The sequence below is a fragment of the Dendropsophus ebraccatus genome, unplaced genomic scaffold (assembly GCF_027789765.1).
Source record: "Dendropsophus ebraccatus isolate aDenEbr1 unplaced genomic scaffold, aDenEbr1.pat pat_scaffold_706_ctg1, whole genome shotgun sequence".
Classification (NCBI taxonomy): domain Eukaryota; kingdom Metazoa; phylum Chordata; class Amphibia; order Anura; family Hylidae; genus Dendropsophus; species Dendropsophus ebraccatus.
In genome coordinates this window covers 45766-70313 of record NW_027210305.1, presented here as the reverse complement: position 1 = coordinate 70313, position 24548 = coordinate 45766, and the positions used below count along the sequence as shown (strand labels likewise).

The window sequence follows — 24548 nt, the reverse complement described above, 5'->3', positions numbered from 1 at the left end:
CTGCCCAGCTCCATGCTTGTGGCTCCTCAGCTCTTGGTAGCTCCAGATAGTACTTTGGGAGAAGTGCTGTACTACAGTTTGTACCCCTCCCGTGGAAGGCCATTGGCCACCGGGCACTCAGGAGGCCGAAATAGCTCAGTTGGGAGAGCGTTAGACTGAAGATCTAAAGGTCCCTGGTTCGATCCCGGGTTTCGGCAGGTGCTTTTTTAGGTACGCATCAACTAAAGTAATGAGATTCGTTCCCGTCTTTCCTCCAAAATGGCCTGTCCTCGGCTTGTGTGCCGTTTTACCACTCGGCAGCACTGGCCTGGTTGGAGCTGAGCTGCAGTTCCAGGAGCAAACTGGTATGGTGGAAGAAAGCAGCTAACTAGCATTGCCCAGCTGGCCTAAACAATATTGCTCATGGGCACCATTCTTCAGTCTGCCTTCACCGGTCCTTGAAATTGAAGAAATGTGTAATGCACGCAGGCACGCTGGCATCATCCATCAGACGGCAGCAGACAGGAGCAGTCACGTCTGGCTGCAGTGAAAGATAAACCCCTGCCCCCATGAGGCTTCACCAGTGCGTAAAAGCGCCAGGAACATTGAGGATACAGCTCAGATGTTTGGAGTTTTGAGAGCTTAGGCAATTTACGGCAAAGGCCAGGCGTTGCATGGCAGCGAAGAGGAATTTAAAAATTCAGCTTACAGTCCATCAGAACGATGTAGGGTTTCTTGGAGGTGGTGGGATTTTAGAAGCTCTTTGAATAAGGGTTTGGTGAGGCTCAGAAAAGAACACCCTTGCTCTGGAGATTCCCTGAAAGAACCTGCGCTATCAAATTCTGTTTTTCTACGCTCTTCTACTCGGCAACCTCCTAGAAAGGAGATAGTTAAGTAAAGAGAAAGACAAAGCCCGCGCTTCAGAACACTGTCAGAAGTGGGATTCGAACCCACGCCTCCAGAGGAGACTGCGACCTGAACGCAGCGCCTTAGACCGCTCGGCCATCCTGACAACCTGTCGGCAAGATAGTGTACTTTTCCAAACAGAACTATTCTACTCCTTAAGCCTTAGCGGGAGAACTTCTCCAAAGGAAAAAACCATGACCGTCATTGGGTGTATATTACAATCTTGTGTACTACCCAAGCAAGGGTCAGGAAGACACGTGTGACTGCCCAGCTCCATGCTTGTGGCTCCTCAGCTCTTGGTAGCTCCAGATAGTACTTTGGGAGAAGTGCTGTACTACAGTTTGTACCCCTCCCGTGGAAGGCCATTGGCCACCGGGCACTCAGGAGGCCGAAATAGCTCAGTTGGGAGAGCGTTAGACTGAAGACCCGATCCCGGGTTTCGGCAGGTGCTTTTTTAGGTACGCATCAACTAAAGTAATGAGATTGTAATGAGAACATTGAGGATACAGCTCAGATGTTTGGAGTTTTGAGAGCTTAGGCAATTTACGGCAAAGGCCAGGCGTTGCATGGCAGCGAAGAGGAATTTAAAAATTCAGCTTACAGTCCATCAGAACGATGTAGGGTTTCTTGGAGGTGGTGGGATTTTAGAAGCTCTTTGAATAAGGGTTTGGTGAGGCTCAGAAAAGAACACCCTTGCTCTGGAGATTCCCTGAAAGAACCTGCGCTATCAAATTCTGTTTTTCTACGCTCTTCTACTCGGCAACCTCCTAGAAAGGAGATAGTTAAGTAAAGAGAAAGACAAAGCCCGCGCTTCAGAACACTGTCAGAAGTTGGATTAGAACCCACGCCTCCAGAGGAGACTGCGACCTGAACGCAGCGCCTTAGACCGCTCGGCCATCCTGACAACCTGTCGGCAAGATAGTGTACTTTTCCAAACAGAACTATTCTACTCCTTAAGCCTTAGCGGGAGAACTTCTCCAAAGGAAAAACCATGACCGTCATTGGGTGTATATTACAATCTTGTGTACTACCCAAGCAAGGGTCAGGAAGACACGTGTGACTGCCCAGCTCCATGCTTGTGGCTCCTCAGCTCTTGGTAGCTCCAGATAGTACTTTGGGAGAAGTGCTGTACTACAGTTTGTACCCCTCCCGTGGAAGGCCATTGGCCACCGGGCACTCAGGAGGCCGAAATAGCTCAGTTGGGAGAGCGTTAGACTGAAGATCTAAAGGTCCCTGGTTCGATCCCGGGTTTCGGCAGGTGCTTTTTTAGGTACGCATCAACTAAAGTAATGAGATTCGTTCCCGTCTTTCCTCCAAAATGGCCTGTCCTCGGCTTGTGTGCCGTTTTACCACTCGGCAGCACTGGCCTGGTTGGAGCTGAGCTGCAGTTCCAGGAGCAAACTGGTATGGTGGAAGAAAGCAGCTAACTAGCATTGCCCAGCTGGCCTAAACAATATTGCTCATGGGCACCATTCTTCAGTCTGCCTTCACCGGTCCTTGAAATTGAAGAAATGTGTAATGCACGCAGGCACGCTGGCATCATCCATCAGACGGCAGCAGACAGGAGCAGTCACGTCTGGCTGCAGTGAAAGATAAACCCCTGCCCCCATGAGGCTTCACCAGTGCGTAAAAGCGCCAGGAACATTGAGGATACAGCTCAGATGTTTGGAGTTTTGAGAGCTTAGGCAATTTACGGCAAAGGCCAGGCGTTGCATGGCAGCGAAGAGGAATTTAAAAATTCAGCTTACAGTCCATCAGAACGATGTAGGGTTTCTTGGAGGTGGTGGGATTTTAGAAGCTCTTTGAATAAGGGTTTGGTGAGGCTCAGAAAAGAACACCCTTGCTCTGGAGATTCCCTGAAAGAACCTGCGCTATCAAATTCTGTTTTTCTACGCTCTTCTACTCGGCAACCTCCTAGAAAGGAGATAGTTAAGTAAAGAGAAAGACAAAGCCCGCGCTTCAGAACACTGTCAGAAGTGGGATTCGAACCCACGCCTCCAGAGGAGACTGCGACCTGAACGCAGCGCCTTAGACCGCTCGGCCATCCTGACAACCTGTCGGCAAGATAGTGTACTTTTCCAAACAGAACTATTCTACTCCTTAAGCCTTAGCGGGAGAACTTCTCCAAAGGAAAAACCATGACCGTCATTGGGTGTATATTACAATCTTGTGTACTACCCAAGCAAGGGTCAGGAAGACACGTGTGACTGCCCAGCTCCATGCTTGTGGCTCCTCAGCTCTTGGTAGCTCCAGATAGTACTTTGGGAGAAGTGCTGTACTACAGTTTGTACCCCTCCCGTGGAAGGCCATTGGCCACCGGGCACTCAGGAGGCCGAAATAGCTCAGTTGGGAGAGCGTTAGACTGAAGATCTAAAGGTCCCTGGTTCGATCCCGGGTTTCGGCAGGTGCTTTTTTAGGTACGCATCAACTAAAGTAATGAGATTGTAATGAGAACATTGAGGATACAGCTCAGATGTTTGGAGTTTTGAGAGCTTAGGCAATTTACGGCAAAGGCCAGGCGTTGCATGGCAGCGAAGAGGAATTTAAAAATTCAGCTTACAGTCCATCAGAACGATGTAGGGTTTCTTGGAGGTGGTGGGATTTTAGAAGCTCTTTGAAAAAGGGTTTGGTGAGGCTCAGAAAAGAACACCCTTGCTCTGGAGATTCCCTGAAAGAACCTGCGCTATCAAATTCTGTTTTTCTACGCTCTTCTACTCGGCAACCTCCTAGAAAGGAGATAGTTAAGTAAAGAGAAAGACAAAGCCCGCGCTTCAGAACACTGTCAGAAGTTGGATTAGAACCCACGCCTCCAGAGGAGACTGCGACCTGAACGCAGCGCCTTAGACCGCTCGGCCATCCTGACAACCTGTCGGCAAGATAGTGTACTTTTCCAAACAGAACTATTATACTCCTTAAGCCTTAGCGGGAGAACTTCTCCAAAGGAAAAACCATGACCGTCATTGGGTGTATATTACAATCTTGTGTACTACCCAAGCAAGGGTCAGGAAGACACGTGTGACTGCCCAGCTCCATGCTTGTGGCTCCTCAGCTCTTGGTAGCTCCAGATAGTACTTTGGGAGAAGTGCTGTACTACAGTTTGTACCCCTCCCGTGGAAGGCCATTGGCCACCGGGCACTCAGGAGGCCGAAATAGCTCAGTTGGGAGAGCGTTAGACTGAAGATCTAAAGGTCCCTGGTTCGATCCCGGGTTTCGGCAGGTGCTTTTTTAGGTACGCATCAACTAAAGTAATGAGATTCGTTCCCGTCTTTCCTCCAAAATGGCCTGTCCTCGGCTTGTGTGCCGTTTTACCACTCGGCAGCACTGGCCTGGTTGGAGCTGAGCTGCAGTTCCAGGAGCAAACTGGTATGGTGGAAGAAAGCAGCTAACTAGCATTGCCCAGCTGGCCTAAACAATATTGCTCATGGGCACCATTCTTCAGTCTGCCTTCACCGGTCCTTGAAATTGAAGAAATGTGTAATGCACGCAGGCACGCTGGCATCATCCATCAGACGGCAGCAGACAGGAGCAGTCACGTCTGGCTGCAGTGAAAGATAAACCCCTGCCCCCATGAGGCTTCACCAGTGCGTAAAAGCGCCAGGAACATTGAGGATACAGCTCAGATGTTTGGAGTTTTGAGAGCTTAGGCAATTTACGGCAAAGGCCAGGCGTTGCATGGCAGCGAAGAGGAATTTAAAAATTCAGCTTACAGTCCATCAGAACGATGTAGGGTTTCTTGGAGGTGGTGGGATTTTAGAAGCTCTTTGAAAAAGGGTTTGGTGAGGCTCAGAAAAGAACACCCTTGCTCTGGAGATTCCCTGAAAGAACCTGCGCTATCAAATTCTGTTTTTCTACGCTCTTCTACTCGGCAACCTCCTAGAAAGGAGATAGTTAAGTAAAGAGAAAGACAAAGCCCGCGCTTCAGAACACTGTCAGAAGTGGGATTCGAACCCACGCCTCCAGAGGAGACTGCGACCTGAACGCAGCGCCTTAGACCGCTCGGCCATCCTGACAACCTGTCGGCAAGATAGTGTACTTTTCCAAACAGAACTATTCTACTCCTTAAGCCTTAGCGGGAGAACTTCTCCAAAGGAAAAACCATGACCGTCATTGGGTGTATATTACAATCTTGTGTACTACCCAAGCAAGGGTCAGGAAGACACGTGTGACTGCCCAGCTCCATGCTTGTGGCTCCTCAGCTCTTGGTAGCTCCAGATAGTACTTTGGGAGAAGTGCTGTACTACAGTTTGTACCCCTCCCGTGGAAGGCCATTGGCCACCGGGCACTCAGGAGGCCGAAATAGCTCAGTTGGGAGAGCGTTAGACTGAAGATCTAAAGGTCCCTGGTTCGATCCCGGGTTTCGGCAGGTGCTTTTTTAGGTACGCATCAACTAAAGTAATGAGATTGTAATGAGAACATTGAGGATACAGCTCAGATGTTTGGAGTTTTGAGAGCTTAGGCAATTTACGGCAAAGGCCAGGCGTTGCATGGCAGCGAAGAGGAATTTAAAAATTCAGCTTACAGTCCATCAGAACGATGTAGGGTTTCTTGGAGGTGGTGGGATTTTAGAAGCTCTTTGAAAAAGGGTTTGGTGAGGCTCAGAAAAGAACACCCTTGCTCTGGAGATTCCCTGAAAGAACCTGCGCTATCAAATTCTGTTTTTCTACGCTCTTCTACTCGGCAACCTCCTAGAAAGGAGATAGTTAAGTAAAGAGAAAGACAAAGCCCGCGCTTCAGAACACTGTCAGAAGTGGGATTCGAACCCACGCCTCCAGAGGAGACTGCGACCTGAACGCAGCGCCTTAGACCGCTCGGCCATCCTGACAACCTGTCGGCAAGATAGTGTACTTTTCCAAACAGAACTATTCTACTCCTTAAGCCTTAGCGGGAGAACTTCTCCAAAGGAAAAACCATGACCGTCATTGGGTGTATATTACAATCTTGTGTACTACCCAAGCAAGGGTCAGGAAGACACGTGTGACTGCCCAGCTCCATGCTTGTGGCTCCTCAGCTCTTGGTAGCTCCAGATAGTACTTTGGGAGAAGTGCTGTACTACAGTTTGTACCCCTCCCGTGGAAGGCCATTGGCCACCGGGCACTCAGGAGGCCGAAATAGCTCAGTTGGGAGAGCGTTAGACTGAAGATCTAAAGGTCCCTGGTTCGATCCCGGGTTTCGGCAGGTGCTTTTTTAGGTACGCATCAACTAAAGTAATGAGATTCGTTCCCGTCTTTCCTCCAAAATGGCCTGTCCTCGGCTTGTGTGCCGTTTTACCACTCGGCAGCACTGGCCTGGTTGGAGCTGAGCTGCAGTTCCAGGAGCAAACTGGTATGGTGGAAGAAAGCAGCTAACTAGCATTGCCCAGCTGGCCTAAACAATATTGCTCATGGGCACCATTCTTCAGTCTGCCTTCACCGGTCCTTGAAATTGAAGAAATGTGTAATGCACGCAGGCACGCTGGCATCATCCATCAGACGGCAGCAGACAGGAGCAGTCACGTCTGGCTGCAGTGAAAGATAAACCCCTGCCCCCATGAGGCTTCACCAGTGCGTAAAAGCGCCAGGAACATTGAGGATACAGCTCAGATGTTTGGAGTTTTGAGAGCTTAGGCAATTTACGGCAAAGGCCAGGCGTTGCATGGCAGCGAAGAGGAATTTAAAAATTCAGCTTACAGTCCATCAGAACGATGTAGGGTTTCTTGGAGGTGGTGGGATTTTAGAAGCTCTTTGAAAAAGGGTTTGGTGAGGCTCAGAAAAGAACACCCTTGCTCTGGAGATTCCCTGAAAGAACCTGCGCTATCAAATTCTGTTTTTCTACGCTCTTCTACTCGGCAACCTCCTAGAAAGGAGATAGTTAAGTAAAGAGAAAGACAAAGCCCGCGCTTCAGAACACTGTCAGAAGTGGGATTCGAACCCACGCCTCCAGAGGAGACTGCGACCTGAACGCAGCGCCTTAGACCGCTCGGCCATCCTGACAACCTGTCGGCAAGATAGTGTACTTTTCCAAACAGAACTATTCTACTCCTTAAGCCTTAGCGGGAGAACTTCTCCAAAGGAAAAACCATGACCGTCATTGGGTGTATATTACAATCTTGTGTACTACCCAAGCAAGGGTCAGGAAGACACGTGTGACTGCCCAGCTCCATGCTTGTGGCTCCTCAGCTCTTGGTAGCTCCAGATAGTACTTTGGGAGAAGTGCTGTACTACAGTTTGTACCCCTCCCGTGGAAGGCCATTGGCCACCGGGCACTCAGGAGGCCGAAATAGCTCAGTTGGGAGAGCGTTAGACTGAAGATCTAAAGGTCCCTGGTTCGATCCCGGGTTTCGGCAGGTGCTTTTTTAGGTACGCATCAACTAAAGTAATGAGATTGTAATGAGAACATTGAGGATACAGCTCAGATGTTTGGAGTTTTGAGAGCTTAGGCAATTTACGGCAAAGGCCAGGCGTTGCATGGCAGCGAAGAGGAATTTAAAAATTCAGCTTACAGTCCATCAGAACGATGTAGGGTTTCTTGGAGGTGGTGGGATTTTAGAAGCTCTTTGAAAAAGGGTTTGGTGAGGCTCAGAAAAGAACACCCTTGCTCTGGAGATTCCCTGAAAGAACCTGCGCTATCAAATTCTGTTTTTCTACGCTCTTCTACTCGGCAACCTCCTAGAAAGGAGATAGTTAAGTAAAGAGAAAGACAAAGCCCGCGCTTCAGAACACTGTCAGAAGTGGGATTCGAACCCACGCCTCCAGAGGAGACTGCGACCTGAACGCAGCTCCTTAGACCGCTCGGCCATCCTGACAACCTGTCGGCAAGGTAGTGTACTTTTCCAAACAGAACTATTCTACTCCTTAAGCCTTAGCGGGAGAACTTCTCCAAAGGAAAAACCATGACCGTCATTGGGTGTACATTACAATCTTGTGTACTACCCAAGCAAGGGTCAGGAAGACACGTGTGACTGCCCAGCTCCATGCTTGTGGCTCCTCAGCTCTTGGTAGCTCCAGATAGTACTTTGGGAGAAGTGCTGTACTACAGTTTGTACCCCTCCCGTGGAAGGCCATTGGCCACCGGGCACTCAGGAGGCCGAAATAGCTCAGTTGGGAGAGCGTTAGACTGAAGATCTAAAGGTCCCTGGTTCGATCCCGGGTTTCGGCAGGTGCTTTTTTAGGTACGCATCAACTAAAGTAATGAGATTCGTTCCCGTCTTTCCTCCAAAATGGCCTGTCCTCGGCTTGTGTGCCGTTTTACCACTCGGCAGCACTGGCCTGGTTGGAGCTGAGCTGCAGTTCCAGGAGCAAACTGGTATGGTGGAAGAAAGCAGCTAACTAGCATTGCCCAGCTGGCCTAAACAATATTGCTCATGGGCACCATTCTTCAGTCTGCCTTCACCGGTCCTTGAAATTGAAGAAATGTGTAATGCACGCAGGCACGCTGGCATCATCCATCAGACGGCAGCAGACAGGAGCAGTCACGTCTGGCTGCAGTGAAAGATAAACCCCTGCCCCCATGAGGCTTCACCAGTGCGTAAAAGCGCCAGGAACATTGAGGATACAGCTCAGATGTTTGGAGTTTTGAGAGCTTAGGCAATTTACGGCAAAGGCCAGGCGTTGCATGGCAGCGAAGAGGAATTTAAAAATTCAGCTTACAGTCCATCAGAACGATGTAGGGTTTCTTGGAGGTGGTGGGATTTTAGAAGCTCTTTGAATAAGGGTTTGGTGAGGCTCAGAAAAGAACACCCTTGCTCTGGAGATTCCCTGAAAGAACCTGCGCTATCAAATTCTGTTTTTCTACGCTCTTCTACTCGGCAACCTCCTAGAAAGGAGATAGTTAAGTAAAGAGAAAGACAAAGCCCGCGCTTCAGAACACTGTCAGAAGTTGGATTAGAACCCACGCCTCCAGAGGAGACTGCGACCTGGACGCAGCGCCTTAGACCGCTCGGCCATCCTGACAACCTGTCGGCAAGATAGTGTACTTTTCCAAACAGAACTATTCTACTCCTTAAGCCTTAGCGGGAGAACTTCTCCAAAGGAAAAACCATGACCGTCATTGGGTGTATATTACAATCTTGTGTACTACCCAAGCAAGGGTCAGGAAGACACGTGTGACTGCCCAGCTCCATGCTTGTGGTATGGTGGAAGAAAGCAGCTAACTAGCATTGCCCAGCTGGCCTAAACGATATTGCTCATGGGCACCATTCTTCAGTCTGCCTTCACCGGTCCTTGAAATTGAAGAAATGTGTAATGCACGCAGGCACGCTGGCATCATCCATCAGACGGCAGCAGACAGGAGCAGTCACGTCTGGCTGCAGTGAAAGATAAACCCCTGCCCCCATGAGGCTTCACCAGTGCGTAAAAGCGCCAGGAACATTGAGGATACAGCTCAGATGTTTGGAGTTTTGAGAGCTTAGGCAATTTACGGCAAAGGCCAGGCGTTGCATGGCAGCGAAGAGGAATTTAAAAATTCAGCTTACAGTCCATCAGAACGATGTAGGGTTTCTTGGAGGTGGTGGGATTTTAGAAGCTCTTTGAAAAAGGGTTTGGTGAGGCTCAGAAAAGAACACCCTTGCTCTGGAGATTCCCTGAAAGAACCTGCGCTATCAAATTCTGTTTTTCTACGCTCTTCTACTCGGCAACCTCCTAGAAAGGAGATAGTTAAGTAAAGAGAAAGACAAAGCCCGCGCTTCAGAACACTGTCAGAAGTGGGATTCGAACCCACGCCTCCAGAGGAGACTGCGACCTGAACGCAGCGCCTTAGACCGCTCGGCCATCCTGACAACCTGTCGGCAAGATAGTGTACTTTTCCAAACAGAACTATTCTACTCCTTAAGCCTTAGCGGGAGAACTTCTCCAAAGGAAAAACCATGACCGTCATTGGGTGTATATTACAATCTTGTGTACTACCCAAGCAAGGGTCAGGAAGACACGTGTGACTGCCCAGCTCCATGCTTGTGGCTCCTCAGCTCTTGGTAGCTCCAGATAGTACTTTGGGAGAAGTGCTGTACTACAGTTTGTACCCCTCCCGTGGAAGGCCATTGGCCACCGGGCACTCAGGAGGCCGAAATAGCTCAGTTGGGAGAGCGTTAGACTGAAGATCTAAAGGTCCCTGGTTCGATCCCGGGTTTCGGCAGGTGCTTTTTTAGGTACGCATCAACTAAAGTAATGAGATTCGTTCCCGTCTTTCCTCCAATATGGCCTGTCCTCGGCTTGTGTGCCGTTTTACCACTCGGCAGCACTGGCCTGGTTGGAGCTGCAGTTCCAGGAGCAAACTGGTATGGTGGAAGAAAGCAGCTAACTAGCATTGCCCAGCTGGCCTAAACGATATTGCTCATGGGCACCATTCTTCAGTCTGCCTTCACCGGTCCTTGAAATTGAAGAAATGTGTAATGCACGCAGGCACGCTGGCATCATCCATCAGACGGCAGCAGACAGGAGCAGTCACGTCTGGCTGCAGTGAAAGATAAACCCCTGCCCCCATGAGGCTTCACCAGTGCGTAAAAGCGCCAGGAACATTGAGGATACAGCTCAGATGTTTGGAGTTTTGAGAGCTTAGGCAATTTACGGCAAAGGCCAGGCGTTGCATGGCAGCGAAGAGGAATTTAAAAATTCAGCTTACAGTCCATCAGAACGATGTAGGGTTTCTTGGAGGTGGTGGGATTTTAGAAGCTCTTTGAAAAAGGGTTTGGTGAGGCTCAGAAAAGAACACCCTTGCTCTGGAGATTCCCTGAAAGAACCTGCGCTATCAAATTCTGTTTTTCTACGCTCTTCTACTCGGCAACCTCCTAGAAAGGAGATAGTTAAGTAAAGAGAAAGACAAAGCCCGCGCTTCAGAACACTGTCAGAAGTGGGATTCGAACCCACGTCTCCAGAGGAGACTGCGACCTGAACGCAGCGCCTTAGACCGCTCGGCCATCCTGACAACCTGTCGGCAAGATAGTGTACTTTTCCAAACAGAACTATTCTACTCCTTAAGCCTTAGCGGGAGAACTTCTCCAAAGGAAAAACCATGACCGTCATTGGGTGTATATTACAATCTTGTGTACTACCCAAGCAAGGGTCAGGAAGACACGTGTGACTGCCCAGCTCCATGCTTGTGGCTCCTCAGCTCTTGGTAGCTCCAGATAGTACTTTGGGAGAAGTGCTGTACTACAGTTTGTACCCCTCCCGTGGAAGGCCATTGGCCACCGAGCACTCAGGAGGCCGAAATAGCTCAGTTGGGAGAGCGTTAGACTGAAGATCTAAAGGTCCCTGGTTCGATCCCGGGTTTCGGCAGGTGCTTTCTTTAGGTACGCATCAACTAAAGTAATGAGATTCGTTCCCGTCTTTCCTCCAAAATGGCCTGTCCTCGGCTTGTGTGCCGTTTTACCACTCGGCACCACTGGCCTGGTTGGAGCTGAGCTGCAGTTCCAGGAGCAAACTGGTATGGTGGAAGAAAGCAGCTAACTAGCATTGCCCAGCTGGCCTAAACGATATTGCTCATGGGCACCATTCTTCAGTCTGCCTTCACCGGTCCTTGAAATTGAAGAAATGTGTAATGCACGCAGGCACGCTGGCATCATCCATCAGACGGCAGCAGACAGGAGCAGTCACGTCTGGCTGCAGTGAAAGATAAACCCCTGCCCCCATGAGGCTTCACCAGTGCGTAAAAGCGCCAGGAACATTGAGGATACAGCTCAGATGTTTGGAGTTTTGAGAGCTTAGGCAATTTACGGCAAAGGCCAGGCGTTGCATGGCAGCGAAGAGGAATTTAAAAATTCAGCTTACAGTCCATCAGAACGATGTAGGGTTTCTTGGAGGTGGTGGGATTTTAGAAGCTCTTTGAAAAAGGGTTTGGTGAGGCTCAGAAAAGAACACCCTTGCTCTGGAGATTCCCTGAAAGAACCTGCGCTATCAAATTCTGTTTTTCTACGCTCTTCTACTCGGCAACCTCCTAGAAAGGAGATAGTTAAGTAAAGAGAAAGACAAAGCCCGCGCTTCAGAACACTGTCAGAAGTGGGATTCGAACCCACGCCTCCAGAGGAGACTGCGACCTGAACGCAGCGCCTTAGACCGCTCGGCCATCCTGACAACCTGTCGGCAAGATAGTGTACTTTTCCAAACAGAACTATTCTACTCCTTAAGCCTTAGCGGGAGAACTTCTCCAAAGGAAAAACCATGACCGTCATTGGGTGTATATTACAATCTTGTGTACTACCCAAGCAAGGGTCAGGAAGACACGTGTGACTGCCCAGCTCCATGCTTGTGGCTCCTCAGCTCTTGGTAGCTCCAGATAGTACTTTGGGAGAAGTGCTGTACTACAGTTTGTACCCCTCCCGTGGAAGGCCATTGGCCACCGGGCACTCAGGAGGCCGAAATAGCTCAGTTGGGAGAGCGTTAGACTGAAGATCTAAAGGTCCCTGGTTCGATCCCGGGTTTCGGCAGGTGCTTTTTTAGGTACGCATCAACTAAAGTAATGAGATTGTAATGAGAACATTGAGGATACAGCTCAGATGTTTGGAGTTTTGAGAGCTTAGGCAATTTACGGCAAAGGCCAGGCGTTGCATGGCAGCGAAGAGGAATTTAAAAATTCAGCTTACAGTCCATCAGAACGATGTAGGGTTTCTTGGAGGTGGTGGGATTTTAGAAGCTCTTTGAAAAAGGGTTTGGTGAGGCTCAGAAAAGAACACCCTTGCTCTGGAGATTCCCTGAAAGAACCTGCGCTATCAAATTCTGTTTTTCTACGCTCTTCTACTCGGCAACCTCCTAGAAAGGAGATAGTTAAGTAAAGAGAAAGACAAAGCCCGCGCTTCAGAACACTGTCAGAAGTGGGATTCGAACCCACGTCTCCAGAGGAGACTGCGACCTGAACGCAGCGCCTTAGACCGCTCGGCCATCCTGACAACCTGTCGGCAAGATAGTGTACTTTTCCAAACAGAACTATTCTACTCCTTAAGCCTTAGCGGGAGAACTTCTCCAAAGGAAAAACCATGACCGTCATTGGGTGTATATTACAATCTTGTGTACTACCCAAGCAAGGGTCAGGAAGACACGTGTGACTGCCCAGCTCCATGCTTGTGGCTCCTCAGCTCTTGGTAGCTCCAGATAGTACTTTGGGAGAAGTGCTGTACTACAGTTTGTACCCCTCCCGTGGAAGGCCATTGGCCACCGAGCACTCAGGAGGCTGAAATAGCTCAGTTGGGAGAGCGTTAGACTGAAGATCTAAAGGTCCCTGGTTCGATCCCGGGTTTCGGCAGGTGCTTTTTTAGGTACGCATCAACTAAAGTAATGAGATTCGTTCCCGTCTTTCCTCCAATATGGCCTGTCCTCGGCTTGTGTGCCGTTTTACCACTCGGCAGCACTGGCCTGGTTGGAGCTGAGCTGCAGTTCCAGGAGCAAACTGGTATGGTGGAAGAAAGCAGCTAACTAGCATTGCCCAGCTGGCCTAAACGATATTGCTCATGGGCACCATTCTTCAGTCTGCCTTCACCGGTCCTTGAAATTGAAGAAATGTGTAATGCACGCAGGCACGCTGGCATCATCCATCAGACGGCAGCAGACAGGAGCAGTCACGTCTGGCTGCAGTGAAAGATAAACCCCTGCCCCCATGAGGCTTCACCAGTGCGTAAAAGCGCCAGGAACATTGAGGATACAGCTCAGATGTTTGGAGTTTTGAGAGCTTAGGCAATTTACGGCAAAGGCCAGGCGTTGCATGGCAGCGAAGAGGAATTTAAAAATTCAGCTTACAGTCCATCAGAACGATGTAGGGTTTCTTGGAGGTGGTGGGATTTTAGAAGCTCTTTGAAAAAGGGTTTGGTGAGGCTCAGAAAAGAACACCCTTGCTCTGGAGATTCCCTGAAAGAACCTGCGCTATCAAATTCTGTTTTTCTACGCTCTTCTACTCGGCAACCTCCTAGAAAGGAGATAGTTAAGTAAAGAGAAAGACAAAGCCCGCGCTTCAGAACACTGTCAGAAGTGGGATTCGAACCCACGCCTCCAGAGGAGACTGCGACCTGAACGCAGCGCCTTAGACCGCTCGGCCATCCTGACAACCTGTCGGCAAGATAGTGTACTTTTCCAAACAGAACTATTCTACTCCTTAAGCCTTAGCGGGAGAACTTCTCCAAAGGAAAAACCATGACCGTCATTGGGTGTATATTACAATCTTGTGTACTACCCAAGCAAGGGTCAGGAAGACACGTGTGACTGCCCAGCTCCATGCTTGTGGCTCCTCAGCTCTTGGTAGCTCCAGATAGTACTTTGGGAGAAGTGCTGTACTACAGTTTGTACCCCTCCCGTGGAAGGCCATTGGCCACCGGGCACTCAGGAGGCCGAAATAGCTCAGTTGGGAGAGCGTTAGACTGAAGATCTAAAGGTCCCTGGTTCGATCCCGGGTTTCGGCAGGTGCTTTTTTAGGTACGCATCAACTAAAGTAATGAGATTGTAATGAGAACATTGAGGATACAGCTCAGATGTTTGGAGTTTTGAGAGCTTAGGCAATTTACGGCAAAGGCCAGGCGTTGCATGGCAGCGAAGAGGAATTTAAAAATTCAGCTTACAGTCCATCAGAACGATGTAGGGTTTCTTGGAGGTGGTGGGATTTTAGAAGCTCTTTGAAAAAGGGTTTGGTGAGGCTCAGAAAAGAACACCCTTGCTCTGGAGATTCCCTGAAAGAACCTGCGCTATCAAATTCTGTTTTTCTACGCTCTTCTACTCGGCAACCTCCTAGAAAGGAGATAGTTAAGTAAAGAGAAAGACAAAGCCCGCGCTTCAGAACACTGTCAGAAGTGGGATTCGAACCCACGCCTCCAGAGGAGACTGCGACCTGAACGCAGCGCCTTAGACCGCTCGGCCATCCTGACAACCTGTCGGCAAGATAGTGTACTTTTCCAAACAGAACTATTCTACTCCTTAAGCCTTAGCGGGAGAACTTCTCCAAAGGAAAAACCATGACCGTCATTGGGTGTATATTACAATCTTGTGTACTACCCAAGCAAGGGTCAGGAAGACACGTGTGACTGCCCAGCTCCATGCTTGTGGCTCCTCAGCTCTTGGTAGCTCCAGATAGTACTTTGGGAGAAGTGCTGTACTACAGTTTGTACCCCTCCCGTGGAAGGCCATTGGCCACCGGGCACTCAGGAGGCCGAAATAGCTCAGTTGGGAGAGCGTTAGACTGAAGATCTAAAGGTCCCTGGTTCGATCCTGGGTTTCGGCAGGTGCTTTTTTAGGTACGCATCAACTAAAGTAATGAGATTCGTTCCCGTCTTTCCTCCAAAATGGCCTGTCCTCGGCTTGTGTGCCGTTTTACCACTCGGCAGCACTGGCCTGGTTGGAGCTGAGCTGCAGTTCCAGGAGCAAACTGGTATGGTGGAAGAAAGCAGCTAACTAGCATTGCCCAGCTGGCCTAAACAATATTGCTCATGGGCACCATTCTTCAGTCTGCCTTCACCGGTCCTTGAAATTGAAGAAATGTGTAATGCACGCAGGCACGCTGGCATCATCCATCAGACGGCAGCAGACAGGAGCAGTCACGTCTGGCTGCAGTGAAAGATAAACCCCTGCCCCCATGAGGCTTCACCAGTGCGTAAAAGCGCCAGGAACATTGAGGATACAGCTCAGATGTTTGGAGTTTTGAGAGCTTAGGCAATTTACGGCAAAGGCCAGGCGTTGCATGGCAGCGAAGAGGAATTTAAAAATTCAGCTTACAGTCCATCAGAACGATGTAGGGTTTCTTGGAGGTGGTGGGATTTTAGAAGCTCTTTGAATAAGGGTTTGGTGAGGCTCAGAAAAGAACACCCTTGCTCTGGAGATTCCCTGAAAGAACCTGCGCTATCAAATTCTGTTTTTCTACGCTCTTCTACTCGGCAACCTCCTAGAAAGGAGATAGTTAAGTAAAGAGAAAGACAAAGCCCGCGCTTCAGAACACTGTCAGAAGTTGGATTAGAACCCACGCCTCCAGAGGAGACTGCGACCTGAACGCAGCGCCTTAGACCGCTCGGCCATCCTGACAACCTGTCGGCAAGATAGTGTACTTTTCCAAACAGAACTATTCTACTCCTTAAGCCTTAGCGGGAGAACTTCTCCAAAGGAAAAACCATGACCGTCATTGGGTGTATATTACAATCTTGTGTACTACCCAAGCAAGGGTCAGGAAGACACGTGTGACTGCCCAGCTCCATGCTTGTGGCTCCTCAGCTCTTGGTAGCTCCAGATAGTACTTTGGGAGAAGTGCTGTACTACAGTTTGTACCCCTCCCGTGGAAGGCCATTGGCCACCGGGCACTCAGGAGGCCGAAATAGCTCAGTTGGGAGAGCGTTAGACTGAAGATCTAAAGGTCCCTGGTTCGATCCCGGGTTTCGGCAGGTGCTTTTTTAGGTACGCATCAACTAAAGTAATGAGATTCGTTCCCGTCTTTCCTCCAAAATGGCCTGTCCTCGGCTTGTGTGCCGTTTTACCACTCGGCAGCACTGGCCTGGTTGGAGCTGAGCTGCAGTTCCAGGAGCAAACTGGTATGGTGGAAGAAAGCAGCTAACTAGCATTGCCCAGCTGGCCTAAACAATATTGCTCATGGGCACCATTCTTCAGTCTGCCTTCACCGGTCCTTGAAATTGAAGAAATGTGTAATGCACGCAGGCACGCTGGCATCATCCATCAGACGGCAGCAGACAGGAGCAGTCACGTCTGGCTGCAGTGAAAGATAAACCCCTGCCCCCATGAGGCTTCACCAGTGCGTAAAAGCGCCAGGAACATTGAGGATACAGCTCAGATGTTTGGAGTTTTGAGAGCTTAGGCAATTTACGGCAAAGGCCAGGCGTTGCATGGCAGCGAAGAGGAATTTAAAAATTCAGCTTACGGTCCATCAGAACGATGTAGGGTTTCTTGGAGGTGGTGGGATTTTAGAAGCTCTTTGAATAAGGGTTTGGTGAGGCTCAGAAAAGAACACCCTTGCTCTGGAGATTCCCTGAAAGAACCTGCGCTATCAAATTCTGTTTTTCTACGCTCTTCTACTCGGCAACCTCCTAGAAAGGAGATAGTTAAGTAAAGAGAAAGACAAAGCCCGCGCTTCAGAACACTGTCAGAAGTGGGATTCGAACCCATGCCTCCAGAGGAGACTGCGACCTGAACGCAGCGCCTTAGACCGCTCGGCCATCCTGACAACCTGTCGGCAAGATAGTGTACTTTTCCAAACAGAACTATTCTACTCCTTAAGCCTTAGCGGGAGAACTTCTCCAAAGGAAAAACCATGACCGTCATTGGGTGTATATTACAATCTTGTGTACTACCCAAGCAAGGGTCAGGAAGACACGTGTGACTGCCCAGCTCCATGCTTGTGGCTCCTCAGCTCTTGGGAGCTCCAGATAGTACTTTGGGAGAAGTACTGTACTACAGTTTGTACCCCTCCCGTGGAAGGCCATTGGCCACCGGGCACTCAGGAGGCCGAAATAGCTCAGTTGGGAGAGCGTTAGACTGAAGATCTAAAGGTCCCTGGTTCGATCCCGGGTTTCGGCAGGTGCTTTTTTAGGTACGCATCAACTAAAGTAATGAGATTCGTTCCCGTCTTTCCTCCAATATGGCCTGTCCTCGGCTTGTGTGCCGTTTTACCACTCGGCAGCACTGGCCTGGTTGGAGCTGAGCTGCAGTTCCAGGAGCAAACTGGTATGGTGGAAGAAAGCAGCTAACTAGCATTGCCCAGCTGGCCTAAACGATATTGCTCATGGGCACCATTCTTCAGTCTGCCTTCACCGGTCCTTGAAATTGAAGAAATGTGTAATGCACGCAGGCACGCTGGCATCATCCATCAGACGGCAGCAGACAGGAGCAGTCACGTCTGGCTGCAGTGAAAGATAAACCCCTGCCCCCATGAGGCTTCACCAGTGCGTAAAAGCGCCAGGAACATTGAGGATACAGCTCAGATGTTTGGAGTTTTGAGAGCTTAGGCAATTTACGGCAAAGGCCAGGCGTTGCATGGCAGCGAAGAGGAATTTAAAAATTCAGCTTACAGTCCATCAGAACGATGTAGGGTTTCTTGGAGGTGGTGGGATTTTAGAAGCTCTTTGAAAAAGGGTTTGGTGAGGCTCAGAAAAGAACACCCTTGCTCTGGAGATTCCCTGAAAGAACCTGCGCTATCAAATTCTGTTTTTCTACGCTCTTCTACTCGGCAACCTCCTAGAAAGGAGATAGTTAAGTAAAGAGAAAGACAAAGCCCGCGCTTCAGAACACTGTCAGAAGTGGGATTCGAACCCACGCCTCCAGAGGAGACTGCGACCTGAACGCAGCGCCTTAGACCGCTCGGCCATCCTGACAACCTGTCGGCAAGATAGTGTACTTTTCCAAACAGAACTATTCTACTCCTTAAGCCTTAGCGGGAGAACTTCTCCAAAGGAAAAACCATGACCGTCATTGGGTGTATATTACAATCTTGTGTACTACCCAAGCAAGGGTCAGGAAGACACGTGTGACTGCCCAGCTCCATGCTTGTGGCTCCTCAGCTCTTGGTAGCTCCAGATAGTACTTTGGGAGAAGTGCTGTACTACAGTTTGTACCCCTCCCGTGGAAGGCCATTGGCCACCGGGCACTCAGGAGGCCGAAATAGCTCAGTTGGGAGAGCGTTAGACTGAAGATCTAAAGGTCCCTGGTTCGATCCCGGGTTTCGGCAGGTGCTTTTTTAGGTACGCATCAACTAAAGTAATGAGATTGTAATGAGAACATTGAGGATACAGCTCAGATGTTTGGAGTTTTGAGAGCTTAGGCAATTTACGGCAAAGGCCAGGCGTTGCATGGCAGCGAAGAGGAATTTAAAAATTCAGCTTACAGTCCATCAGAACGATGTAGGGTTTCTTGGAGGTGGTGGGATTTTAGAAGCTCTTTGAAAAAGGGTTTGGTGAGGCTCAGAAAAGAACACCCTTGCTCTGGAGATTCCCTGAAAGAACCTGCGCTATCAAATTCTGTTTTTCTACGCTCTTCTACTCGGCAACCTCCTAGAAAGGAGATAGTTAAGTAAAGAGAAAGACAAAGCCCGCGCTTCAGAACACTGTCAGAAGTGGGATTCGAACCCACGTCTCCAGAGGAGACTGCGACCTGAACGCAGCGCCTTAGACCGCTCGGCCATCCTGACAACCTGTCGGCAAGATAGTGTACTTTTCCAAACAGAACTATTCTACTCCTTAAGCCTTAGCGGGAGAACTTCTCCAAAGGAAAAACCATGACCGTCATTGGGTGTATATTACAATCTTGTGTACTACCCAAGCAAGGGTCAGGAAGACACGTGTGACTGCCCAGCTCCATGCTTGTGGCTCCTCAGCTCTTGGTAGCTCCAGATAGTACTTTGGGAGAAGTGCTGTACTACAGTTTGTACCCCTCCAGTGGAAGGCCATTGGCCACCGGGCACTCAGGAGGCCGAAATAGCTCAGTTGGGAGAGCGTTAGACTGAAGATCTAAAGGTCCCTGGTTCGATCCCGGGTTTCGGCAGGTGCTTTTTTAGGTACGCATCAACTAAAGTAATGAGATTCGTTCCCGTCTTTCCTCCAATATGGCCTGTCCTCGGCTTGTGTGCCGTTTTACCACTCGGCAGCACTGGCCTGGTTGGAGCTGAGCTGCAGTTCCAGGAGCAAACTGGTATGGTGGAAGAAAGCAGCTAACTAGCATTGCCCAGCTGGCCTAAACGATATTGCTCATGGGCACCATTCTTCAGTCTGCCTTCACCGGTCCTTGAAATTGAAGAAATGTGTAATGCACGCAGGCACGCTGGCATCATCCATCAGACGGCAGCAGACAGGAGCAGTCACGTCTGGCTGCAGTGAAAGATAAACCCCTGCCCCCATGAGGCTTCACCAGTGCGTAAAAGCGCCAGGAACATTGAGGATACAGCTCAGATGTTTGGAGTTTTGAGAGCTTAGGCAATTTACGGCAAAGGCCAGGCGTTGCATGGCAGCGAAGAGGAATTTAAAAATTCAGCTTACAGTCCATCAGAACGATGTAGGGTTTCTTGGAGGTGGTGGGATTTTAGAAGCTCTTTGAAAAAGGGTTTGGTGAGGCTCAGAAAAGAACACTCTTGCTCTGGAGATTCCCTGAAAGAACCTGCGCTATCAAATTCTGTTTTTCTACGCTCTTCTACTCGGCAACCTCCTAGAAAGGAGATAGTTAAGTAAAGAGAAAGACAAAGCCCGCGCTTCAGAACACTGTCAGAAGTGGGATTCGAACCCACGCCTCCAGAGGAGACTGCGACCTGAACGCAGCGCCTTAGACCGCTCGGCCATCCTGACAACCTGTCGGCAAGATAGTGTACTTTTCCAAACAGAACTATTCTACTCCTTAAGCCTTAGCGGGAGAACTTCTCCAAAGGAAAAACCATGACCGTCATTGGGTGTATATTACAATCTTGTGTACTACCCAAGCAAGGGTCAGGAAGACACGTGTGACTGCCAAGCTCCATGCTTGTGGCTCCTCAGCTCTTGGTAGCTCCAGATAGTACTTTGGGAGAAGTGCTGTACTACAGTTTGTACCCCTCCCGTGGAAGGCCATTGGCCACCGGGCACTCAGGAGGCCGAAATAGCTCAGTTGGGAGAGCGTTAGACTGAAGATCTAAAGGTCCCTGGTTCGATCCCGGGTTTCGGCAGGTGCTTTTTTAGGTACGCATCAACTAAAGTAATGAGATTGTAATGAGAACATTGAGGATACAGCTCAGATGTTTGGAGTTTTGAGAGCTTAGGCAATTTACGGCAAAGGCCAGGCGTTGCATGGCAGCGAAGAGGAATTTAAAAATTCAGCTTACAGTCCATCAGAACGATGTAGGGTTTCTTGGAGGTGGTGGGATTTTAGAAGCTCTTTGAAAAAGGGTTTGGTGAGGCTCAGAAAAGAACACCCTTGCTCTGGAGATTCCCTGAAAGAACCTGCGCTATCAAATTCTGTTTTTCTACGCTCTTCTACTCGGCAACCTCCTAGAAAGGAGATAGTTAAGTAAAGAGAAAGACAAAGCCCGCGCTTCAGAACACTGTCAGAAGTGGGATTCGAACCCACGCCTCCAGAGGAGACTGCGACCTGAACGCAGCTCCTTAGACCGCTCGGCCATCCTGACAACCTGTCGGCAAGATAGTGTACTTTTCCAAACAGAACTATTCTACTCCTTAAGCCTTAGCGGGAGAACTTCTCCAAAGGAAAAACCATGACCGTCATTGGGTGTATATTACAATCTTGTGTACTACCCAAGCAAGGGTCAGGAAGACACGTGTGACTGCCCAGCTCCATGCTTGTGGCTCCTCAGCTCTTGGTAGCTCCAGATAGTACTTTGGGAGAAGTGCTGTACTACAGTTTGTACCCCTCCCGTGGAAGGCCATTGGCCACCGGGCACTCAGGAGGCCGAAATAGCTCAGTTGGGAGAGCGTTAGACTGAAGATCTAAAGGTCCCTGGTTCGATCCCGGGTTTCGGCAGGTGCTTTTTTAGGTACGCATCAACTAAAGTAATGAGATTCGTTCCCGTCTTTCCTCCAAAATGGCCTGTCCTCGGCTTGTGTGCCGTTTTACCACTCGGCAGCACTGGCCTGGTTGGAGCTGAGCTGCAGTTCCAGGAGCAAACTGGTATGGTGGAAGAAAGCAGCTAACTAGCATTGCCCAGCTGGCCTAAACAATATTGCTCATGGGCACCATTCTTCAGTCTGCCTTCACCGGTCCTTGAAATTGAAGAAATGTGTAATGCACGCAGGCACGCTGGCATCATCCATCAGACGGCAGCAGACAGGAGCAGTCACGTCTGGCTGCAGTGAAAGATAAACCCCTGCCCCCATGAGGCTTCACCAGTGCGTAAAAGCGCCAGGAACATTGAGGATACAGCTCAGATGTTTGGAGTTTTGAGAGCTTAGGCAATTTACGGCAAAGGCCAGGCGTTGCATGGCAGCGAAGAGGAATTTAAAAATTCAGCTTACGGTCCATCAGAACGATGTAGGGTTTCTTGGAGGTGGTGGGATTTTAGAAGCTCTTTGAATAAGGGTTTGGTGAGGCTCAGAAAAGAACACCCTTGCTCTGGAGATTCCCTGAAAGAACCTGCGCTATCAAATTCTGTTTTTCTACGCTCTTCTACTCGGCAACCTCCTAGAAAGGAGATAGTTAAGTAAAGAGAAAGACAAAGCCCGCGCTTCAGAACACTGTCAGAAGTGGGATTCGAACCCATGCCTCCAGAGGAGACTGCGACCTGAACGCAGCGCCTTAGACCGCTCGGCCATCCTGACAACCTGTCGGCAAGATAGTGTACTTTTCCAAACAGAACTATTCTACTCCTTAAGCCTTAGCGGGAGAACTTCTCCAAAGGAAAAACCATGACCGTCATTGGGTGTATATTACAATCTTGTGTACTACCCAAGCAAGGGTCAGGAAGACACGTGTGACTGCCCAGCTCCATGCTTGTGGCTCCTCAGCTCTTGGGAGCTCCAGATAGTACTTTGGGAGAAGTACTGTACTACAGTTTGTACCCCTCCCGTGGAAGGCCATTGGCCACCGGGCACTCAGGAGGCCGAAATAGCTCAGTTGGGAGAGCGTTAGACTGAAGATCTAAAGGTCCCTGGTTCGATCCCGGGTTTCGGCAGGTGCTTTTTTAGGTACGCATCAACTAAAGTAATGAGATTCGTTCCCGTCTTTCCTCCAATATGGCCTGTCCTCGGCTTGTGTGCCGTTTTACCACTCGGCAGCACTGGCCTGGTTGGAGCTGAGCTGCAGTTCCAGGAGCAAACTGGTATGGTGGAAGAAAGCAGCTAACTAGCATTGCCCAGCTGGCCTAAACGATATTGCTCATGGGCACCATTCTTCAGTCTGCCTTCACCGGTCCTTGAAATTGAAGAAATGTGTAATGCACGCAGGCACGCTGGCATCATCCATCAGACGGCAGCAGACAGGAGCAGTCACGTCTGGCTGCAGTGAAAGATAAACCCCTGCCCCCATGAGGCTTCACCAGTGCGTAAAAGCGCCAGGAACATTGAGGATACAGCTCAGATGTTTGGAGTTTTGAGAGCTTAGGCAATTTACGGCAAAGGCCAGGCGTTGCATGGCAGCGAAGAGGAATTTAAAAATTCAGCTTACAGTCCATCAGAACGATGTAGGGTTTCTTGGAGGTGGTGGGATTTTAGAAGCTCTTTGAAAAAGGGTTTGGTGAGGCTCAGAAAAGAACACCCTTGCTCTGGAGATTCCCTGAAAGAACCTGCGCTATCAAATTCTGTTTTTCTACGCTCTTCTACTCGGCAACCTCCTAGAAAGGAGATAGTTAAGTAAAGAGAAAGACAAAGCCCGCGCTTCAGAACACTGTCAGAAGTGGGATTCGAACCCACGCCTCCAGAGGAGACTGCGACCTGAACGCAGCGCCTTAGACCGCTCGGCCATCCTGACAACCTGTCGGCAAGATAGTGTACTTTTCCAAACAGAACTATTCTACTCCTTAAGCCTTAGCGGGAGAACTTCTCCAAAGGAAAAACCATGACCGTCATTGGGTGTATATTACAATCTTGTGTACTACCCAAGCAAGGGTCAGGAAGACACGTGTGACTGCCCAGCTCCATGCTTGTGGCTCCTCAGCTCTTGGTAGCTCCAGATAGTACTTTGGGAGAAGTGCTGTACTACAGTTTGTACCCCTCCCGTGGAAGGCCATTGGCCACTGGGCACTCAGGAGGCCGAAATAGCTCAGTTGGGAGAGCGTTAGACTGAAGATCTAAAGGTCCCTGGTTCGATCCCGGGTTTCGGCAGGTGCTTTTTTAGGTACGCATCAACTAAAGTAATGAGATTGTAATGAGAACATTGAGGATACAGCTCAGATGTTTGGAGTTTTGAGAGCTTAGGCAATTTACGGCAAAGGCCAGGCGTTGCATGGCAGCGAAGAGGAATTTAAAAATTCAGCTTACAGTCCATCAGAACGATGTAGGGTTTCTTGGAGGTGGTGGGATTTTAGAAGCTCTTTGAAAAAGGGTTTGGTGAGGCTCAGAAAAGAACACCCTTGCTCTGGAGATTCCCTGAAAGAACCTGCGCTATCAAATTCTGTTTTTCTACGCTCTTCTACTCGGCAACCTCCTAGAAAGGAGATAGTTAAGTAAAGAGAAAGACAAAGCCCGCGCTTCAGAACACTGTCAGAAGTGGGATTCGAACCCACGTCTCCAGAGGAGACTGCGACCTGAACGCAGCGCCTTAGACCGCTCGGCCATCCTGACAACCTGTCGGCAAGATAGTGTACTTTTCCAAACAGAACTATTCTACTCCTTAAGCCTTAGCGGGAGAACTTCTCCAAAGGAAAAACCATGACCGTCATTGGGTGTATATTACAATCTTGTGTACTACCCAAGCAAGGGTCAGGAAGACACGTGTGACTGCCCAGCTCCATGCTTGTGGCTCCTCAGCTCTTGGTAGCTCCAGATAGTACTTTGGGAGAAGTGCTGTACTACAGTTTGTACCCCTCCAGTGGAAGGCCATTGGCCACCGGGCACTCAGGAGGCCGAAATAGCTCAGTTGGGAGAGCGTTAGACTGAAGATCTAAAGGTCCCTGGTTCGATCCCGGGTTTCGGCAGGTGCTTTTTTAGGTACGCATCAACTAAAGTAATGAGATTCGTTCCCGTCTTTCCTCCAATATGGCCTGTCCTCGGCTTGTGTGCCGTTTTACCACTCGGCAGCACTGGCCTGGTTGGAGCTGAGCTGCAGTTCCAGGAGCAAACTGGTATGGTGGAAGAAAGCAGCTAACTAGCATTG

At 49.5% G+C, this 24548-nt stretch overlaps 33 non-coding genes across 33 annotated transcripts; 21 read left to right on the top strand and 12 right to left on the bottom strand.

Moving 5' to 3' along the window:
* Positions 1-124: 124 nt before the first annotated feature.
* TRNAF-GAA (transfer RNA phenylalanine (anticodon GAA)) lies at positions 125-197 on the top strand. The gene has a single exon. It is a non-coding gene; the product is annotated as a tRNA-Phe (tRNA).
* Positions 198-908: 711 nt separating this feature from the next.
* On the bottom strand, positions 909-991 carry TRNAL-CAG (transfer RNA leucine (anticodon CAG)). Its single transcript has one exon. It is a non-coding gene; the product is annotated as a tRNA-Leu (tRNA).
* A 1078-nt stretch (positions 992-2069) lies between these two features.
* TRNAF-GAA (transfer RNA phenylalanine (anticodon GAA)) lies at positions 2070-2142 on the top strand. The gene has a single exon. It is a non-coding gene; the product is annotated as a tRNA-Phe (tRNA).
* Positions 2143-2853: 711 nt separating this feature from the next.
* TRNAL-CAG (transfer RNA leucine (anticodon CAG)) lies at positions 2854-2936 on the bottom strand. Its single transcript has one exon. It is a non-coding gene; the product is annotated as a tRNA-Leu (tRNA).
* Positions 2937-3216: 280 nt separating this feature from the next.
* Positions 3217-3289, top strand: TRNAF-GAA (transfer RNA phenylalanine (anticodon GAA)). The gene has a single exon. It is a non-coding gene; the product is annotated as a tRNA-Phe (tRNA).
* Positions 3290-4028: 739 nt separating this feature from the next.
* On the top strand, positions 4029-4101 carry TRNAF-GAA (transfer RNA phenylalanine (anticodon GAA)). The gene has a single exon. It is a non-coding gene; the product is annotated as a tRNA-Phe (tRNA).
* A 711-nt stretch (positions 4102-4812) lies between these two features.
* TRNAL-CAG (transfer RNA leucine (anticodon CAG)) lies at positions 4813-4895 on the bottom strand. Its single transcript has one exon. It is a non-coding gene; the product is annotated as a tRNA-Leu (tRNA).
* Positions 4896-5175: 280 nt separating this feature from the next.
* TRNAF-GAA (transfer RNA phenylalanine (anticodon GAA)) lies at positions 5176-5248 on the top strand. Its single transcript has one exon. It is a non-coding gene; the product is annotated as a tRNA-Phe (tRNA).
* A 376-nt stretch (positions 5249-5624) lies between these two features.
* TRNAL-CAG (transfer RNA leucine (anticodon CAG)) lies at positions 5625-5707 on the bottom strand. Its single transcript has one exon. It is a non-coding gene; the product is annotated as a tRNA-Leu (tRNA).
* A 280-nt stretch (positions 5708-5987) lies between these two features.
* On the top strand, positions 5988-6060 carry TRNAF-GAA (transfer RNA phenylalanine (anticodon GAA)). The gene has a single exon. It is a non-coding gene; the product is annotated as a tRNA-Phe (tRNA).
* A 711-nt stretch (positions 6061-6771) lies between these two features.
* Positions 6772-6854, bottom strand: TRNAL-CAG (transfer RNA leucine (anticodon CAG)). The gene has a single exon. It is a non-coding gene; the product is annotated as a tRNA-Leu (tRNA).
* Positions 6855-7134: 280 nt separating this feature from the next.
* On the top strand, positions 7135-7207 carry TRNAF-GAA (transfer RNA phenylalanine (anticodon GAA)). The gene has a single exon. It is a non-coding gene; the product is annotated as a tRNA-Phe (tRNA).
* Positions 7208-7946: 739 nt separating this feature from the next.
* On the top strand, positions 7947-8019 carry TRNAF-GAA (transfer RNA phenylalanine (anticodon GAA)). Its single transcript has one exon. It is a non-coding gene; the product is annotated as a tRNA-Phe (tRNA).
* A 1535-nt stretch (positions 8020-9554) lies between these two features.
* On the bottom strand, positions 9555-9637 carry TRNAL-CAG (transfer RNA leucine (anticodon CAG)). The gene has a single exon. It is a non-coding gene; the product is annotated as a tRNA-Leu (tRNA).
* A 280-nt stretch (positions 9638-9917) lies between these two features.
* Positions 9918-9990, top strand: TRNAF-GAA (transfer RNA phenylalanine (anticodon GAA)). Its single transcript has one exon. It is a non-coding gene; the product is annotated as a tRNA-Phe (tRNA).
* A 1069-nt stretch (positions 9991-11059) lies between these two features.
* Positions 11060-11132, top strand: TRNAF-GAA (transfer RNA phenylalanine (anticodon GAA)). Its single transcript has one exon. It is a non-coding gene; the product is annotated as a tRNA-Phe (tRNA).
* A 712-nt stretch (positions 11133-11844) lies between these two features.
* Positions 11845-11927, bottom strand: TRNAL-CAG (transfer RNA leucine (anticodon CAG)). Its single transcript has one exon. It is a non-coding gene; the product is annotated as a tRNA-Leu (tRNA).
* A 280-nt stretch (positions 11928-12207) lies between these two features.
* TRNAF-GAA (transfer RNA phenylalanine (anticodon GAA)) lies at positions 12208-12280 on the top strand. The gene has a single exon. It is a non-coding gene; the product is annotated as a tRNA-Phe (tRNA).
* A 1523-nt stretch (positions 12281-13803) lies between these two features.
* TRNAL-CAG (transfer RNA leucine (anticodon CAG)) lies at positions 13804-13886 on the bottom strand. The gene has a single exon. It is a non-coding gene; the product is annotated as a tRNA-Leu (tRNA).
* A 280-nt stretch (positions 13887-14166) lies between these two features.
* Positions 14167-14239, top strand: TRNAF-GAA (transfer RNA phenylalanine (anticodon GAA)). The gene has a single exon. It is a non-coding gene; the product is annotated as a tRNA-Phe (tRNA).
* A 376-nt stretch (positions 14240-14615) lies between these two features.
* On the bottom strand, positions 14616-14698 carry TRNAL-CAG (transfer RNA leucine (anticodon CAG)). The gene has a single exon. It is a non-coding gene; the product is annotated as a tRNA-Leu (tRNA).
* Positions 14699-16125: 1427 nt separating this feature from the next.
* Positions 16126-16198, top strand: TRNAF-GAA (transfer RNA phenylalanine (anticodon GAA)). The gene has a single exon. It is a non-coding gene; the product is annotated as a tRNA-Phe (tRNA).
* A 1074-nt stretch (positions 16199-17272) lies between these two features.
* TRNAF-GAA (transfer RNA phenylalanine (anticodon GAA)) lies at positions 17273-17345 on the top strand. Its single transcript has one exon. It is a non-coding gene; the product is annotated as a tRNA-Phe (tRNA).
* Positions 17346-18056: 711 nt separating this feature from the next.
* TRNAL-CAG (transfer RNA leucine (anticodon CAG)) lies at positions 18057-18139 on the bottom strand. The gene has a single exon. It is a non-coding gene; the product is annotated as a tRNA-Leu (tRNA).
* Positions 18140-18419: 280 nt separating this feature from the next.
* On the top strand, positions 18420-18492 carry TRNAF-GAA (transfer RNA phenylalanine (anticodon GAA)). Its single transcript has one exon. It is a non-coding gene; the product is annotated as a tRNA-Phe (tRNA).
* Positions 18493-19231: 739 nt separating this feature from the next.
* On the top strand, positions 19232-19304 carry TRNAF-GAA (transfer RNA phenylalanine (anticodon GAA)). Its single transcript has one exon. It is a non-coding gene; the product is annotated as a tRNA-Phe (tRNA).
* A 711-nt stretch (positions 19305-20015) lies between these two features.
* Positions 20016-20098, bottom strand: TRNAL-CAG (transfer RNA leucine (anticodon CAG)). The gene has a single exon. It is a non-coding gene; the product is annotated as a tRNA-Leu (tRNA).
* A 280-nt stretch (positions 20099-20378) lies between these two features.
* On the top strand, positions 20379-20451 carry TRNAF-GAA (transfer RNA phenylalanine (anticodon GAA)). The gene has a single exon. It is a non-coding gene; the product is annotated as a tRNA-Phe (tRNA).
* A 739-nt stretch (positions 20452-21190) lies between these two features.
* TRNAF-GAA (transfer RNA phenylalanine (anticodon GAA)) lies at positions 21191-21263 on the top strand. Its single transcript has one exon. It is a non-coding gene; the product is annotated as a tRNA-Phe (tRNA).
* Positions 21264-22337: 1074 nt separating this feature from the next.
* Positions 22338-22410, top strand: TRNAF-GAA (transfer RNA phenylalanine (anticodon GAA)). Its single transcript has one exon. It is a non-coding gene; the product is annotated as a tRNA-Phe (tRNA).
* Positions 22411-23121: 711 nt separating this feature from the next.
* Positions 23122-23204, bottom strand: TRNAL-CAG (transfer RNA leucine (anticodon CAG)). The gene has a single exon. It is a non-coding gene; the product is annotated as a tRNA-Leu (tRNA).
* Positions 23205-23484: 280 nt separating this feature from the next.
* TRNAF-GAA (transfer RNA phenylalanine (anticodon GAA)) lies at positions 23485-23557 on the top strand. Its single transcript has one exon. It is a non-coding gene; the product is annotated as a tRNA-Phe (tRNA).
* A 739-nt stretch (positions 23558-24296) lies between these two features.
* TRNAF-GAA (transfer RNA phenylalanine (anticodon GAA)) lies at positions 24297-24369 on the top strand. The gene has a single exon. It is a non-coding gene; the product is annotated as a tRNA-Phe (tRNA).
* The last annotated feature ends 179 nt before the right edge of the window (positions 24370-24548 follow it).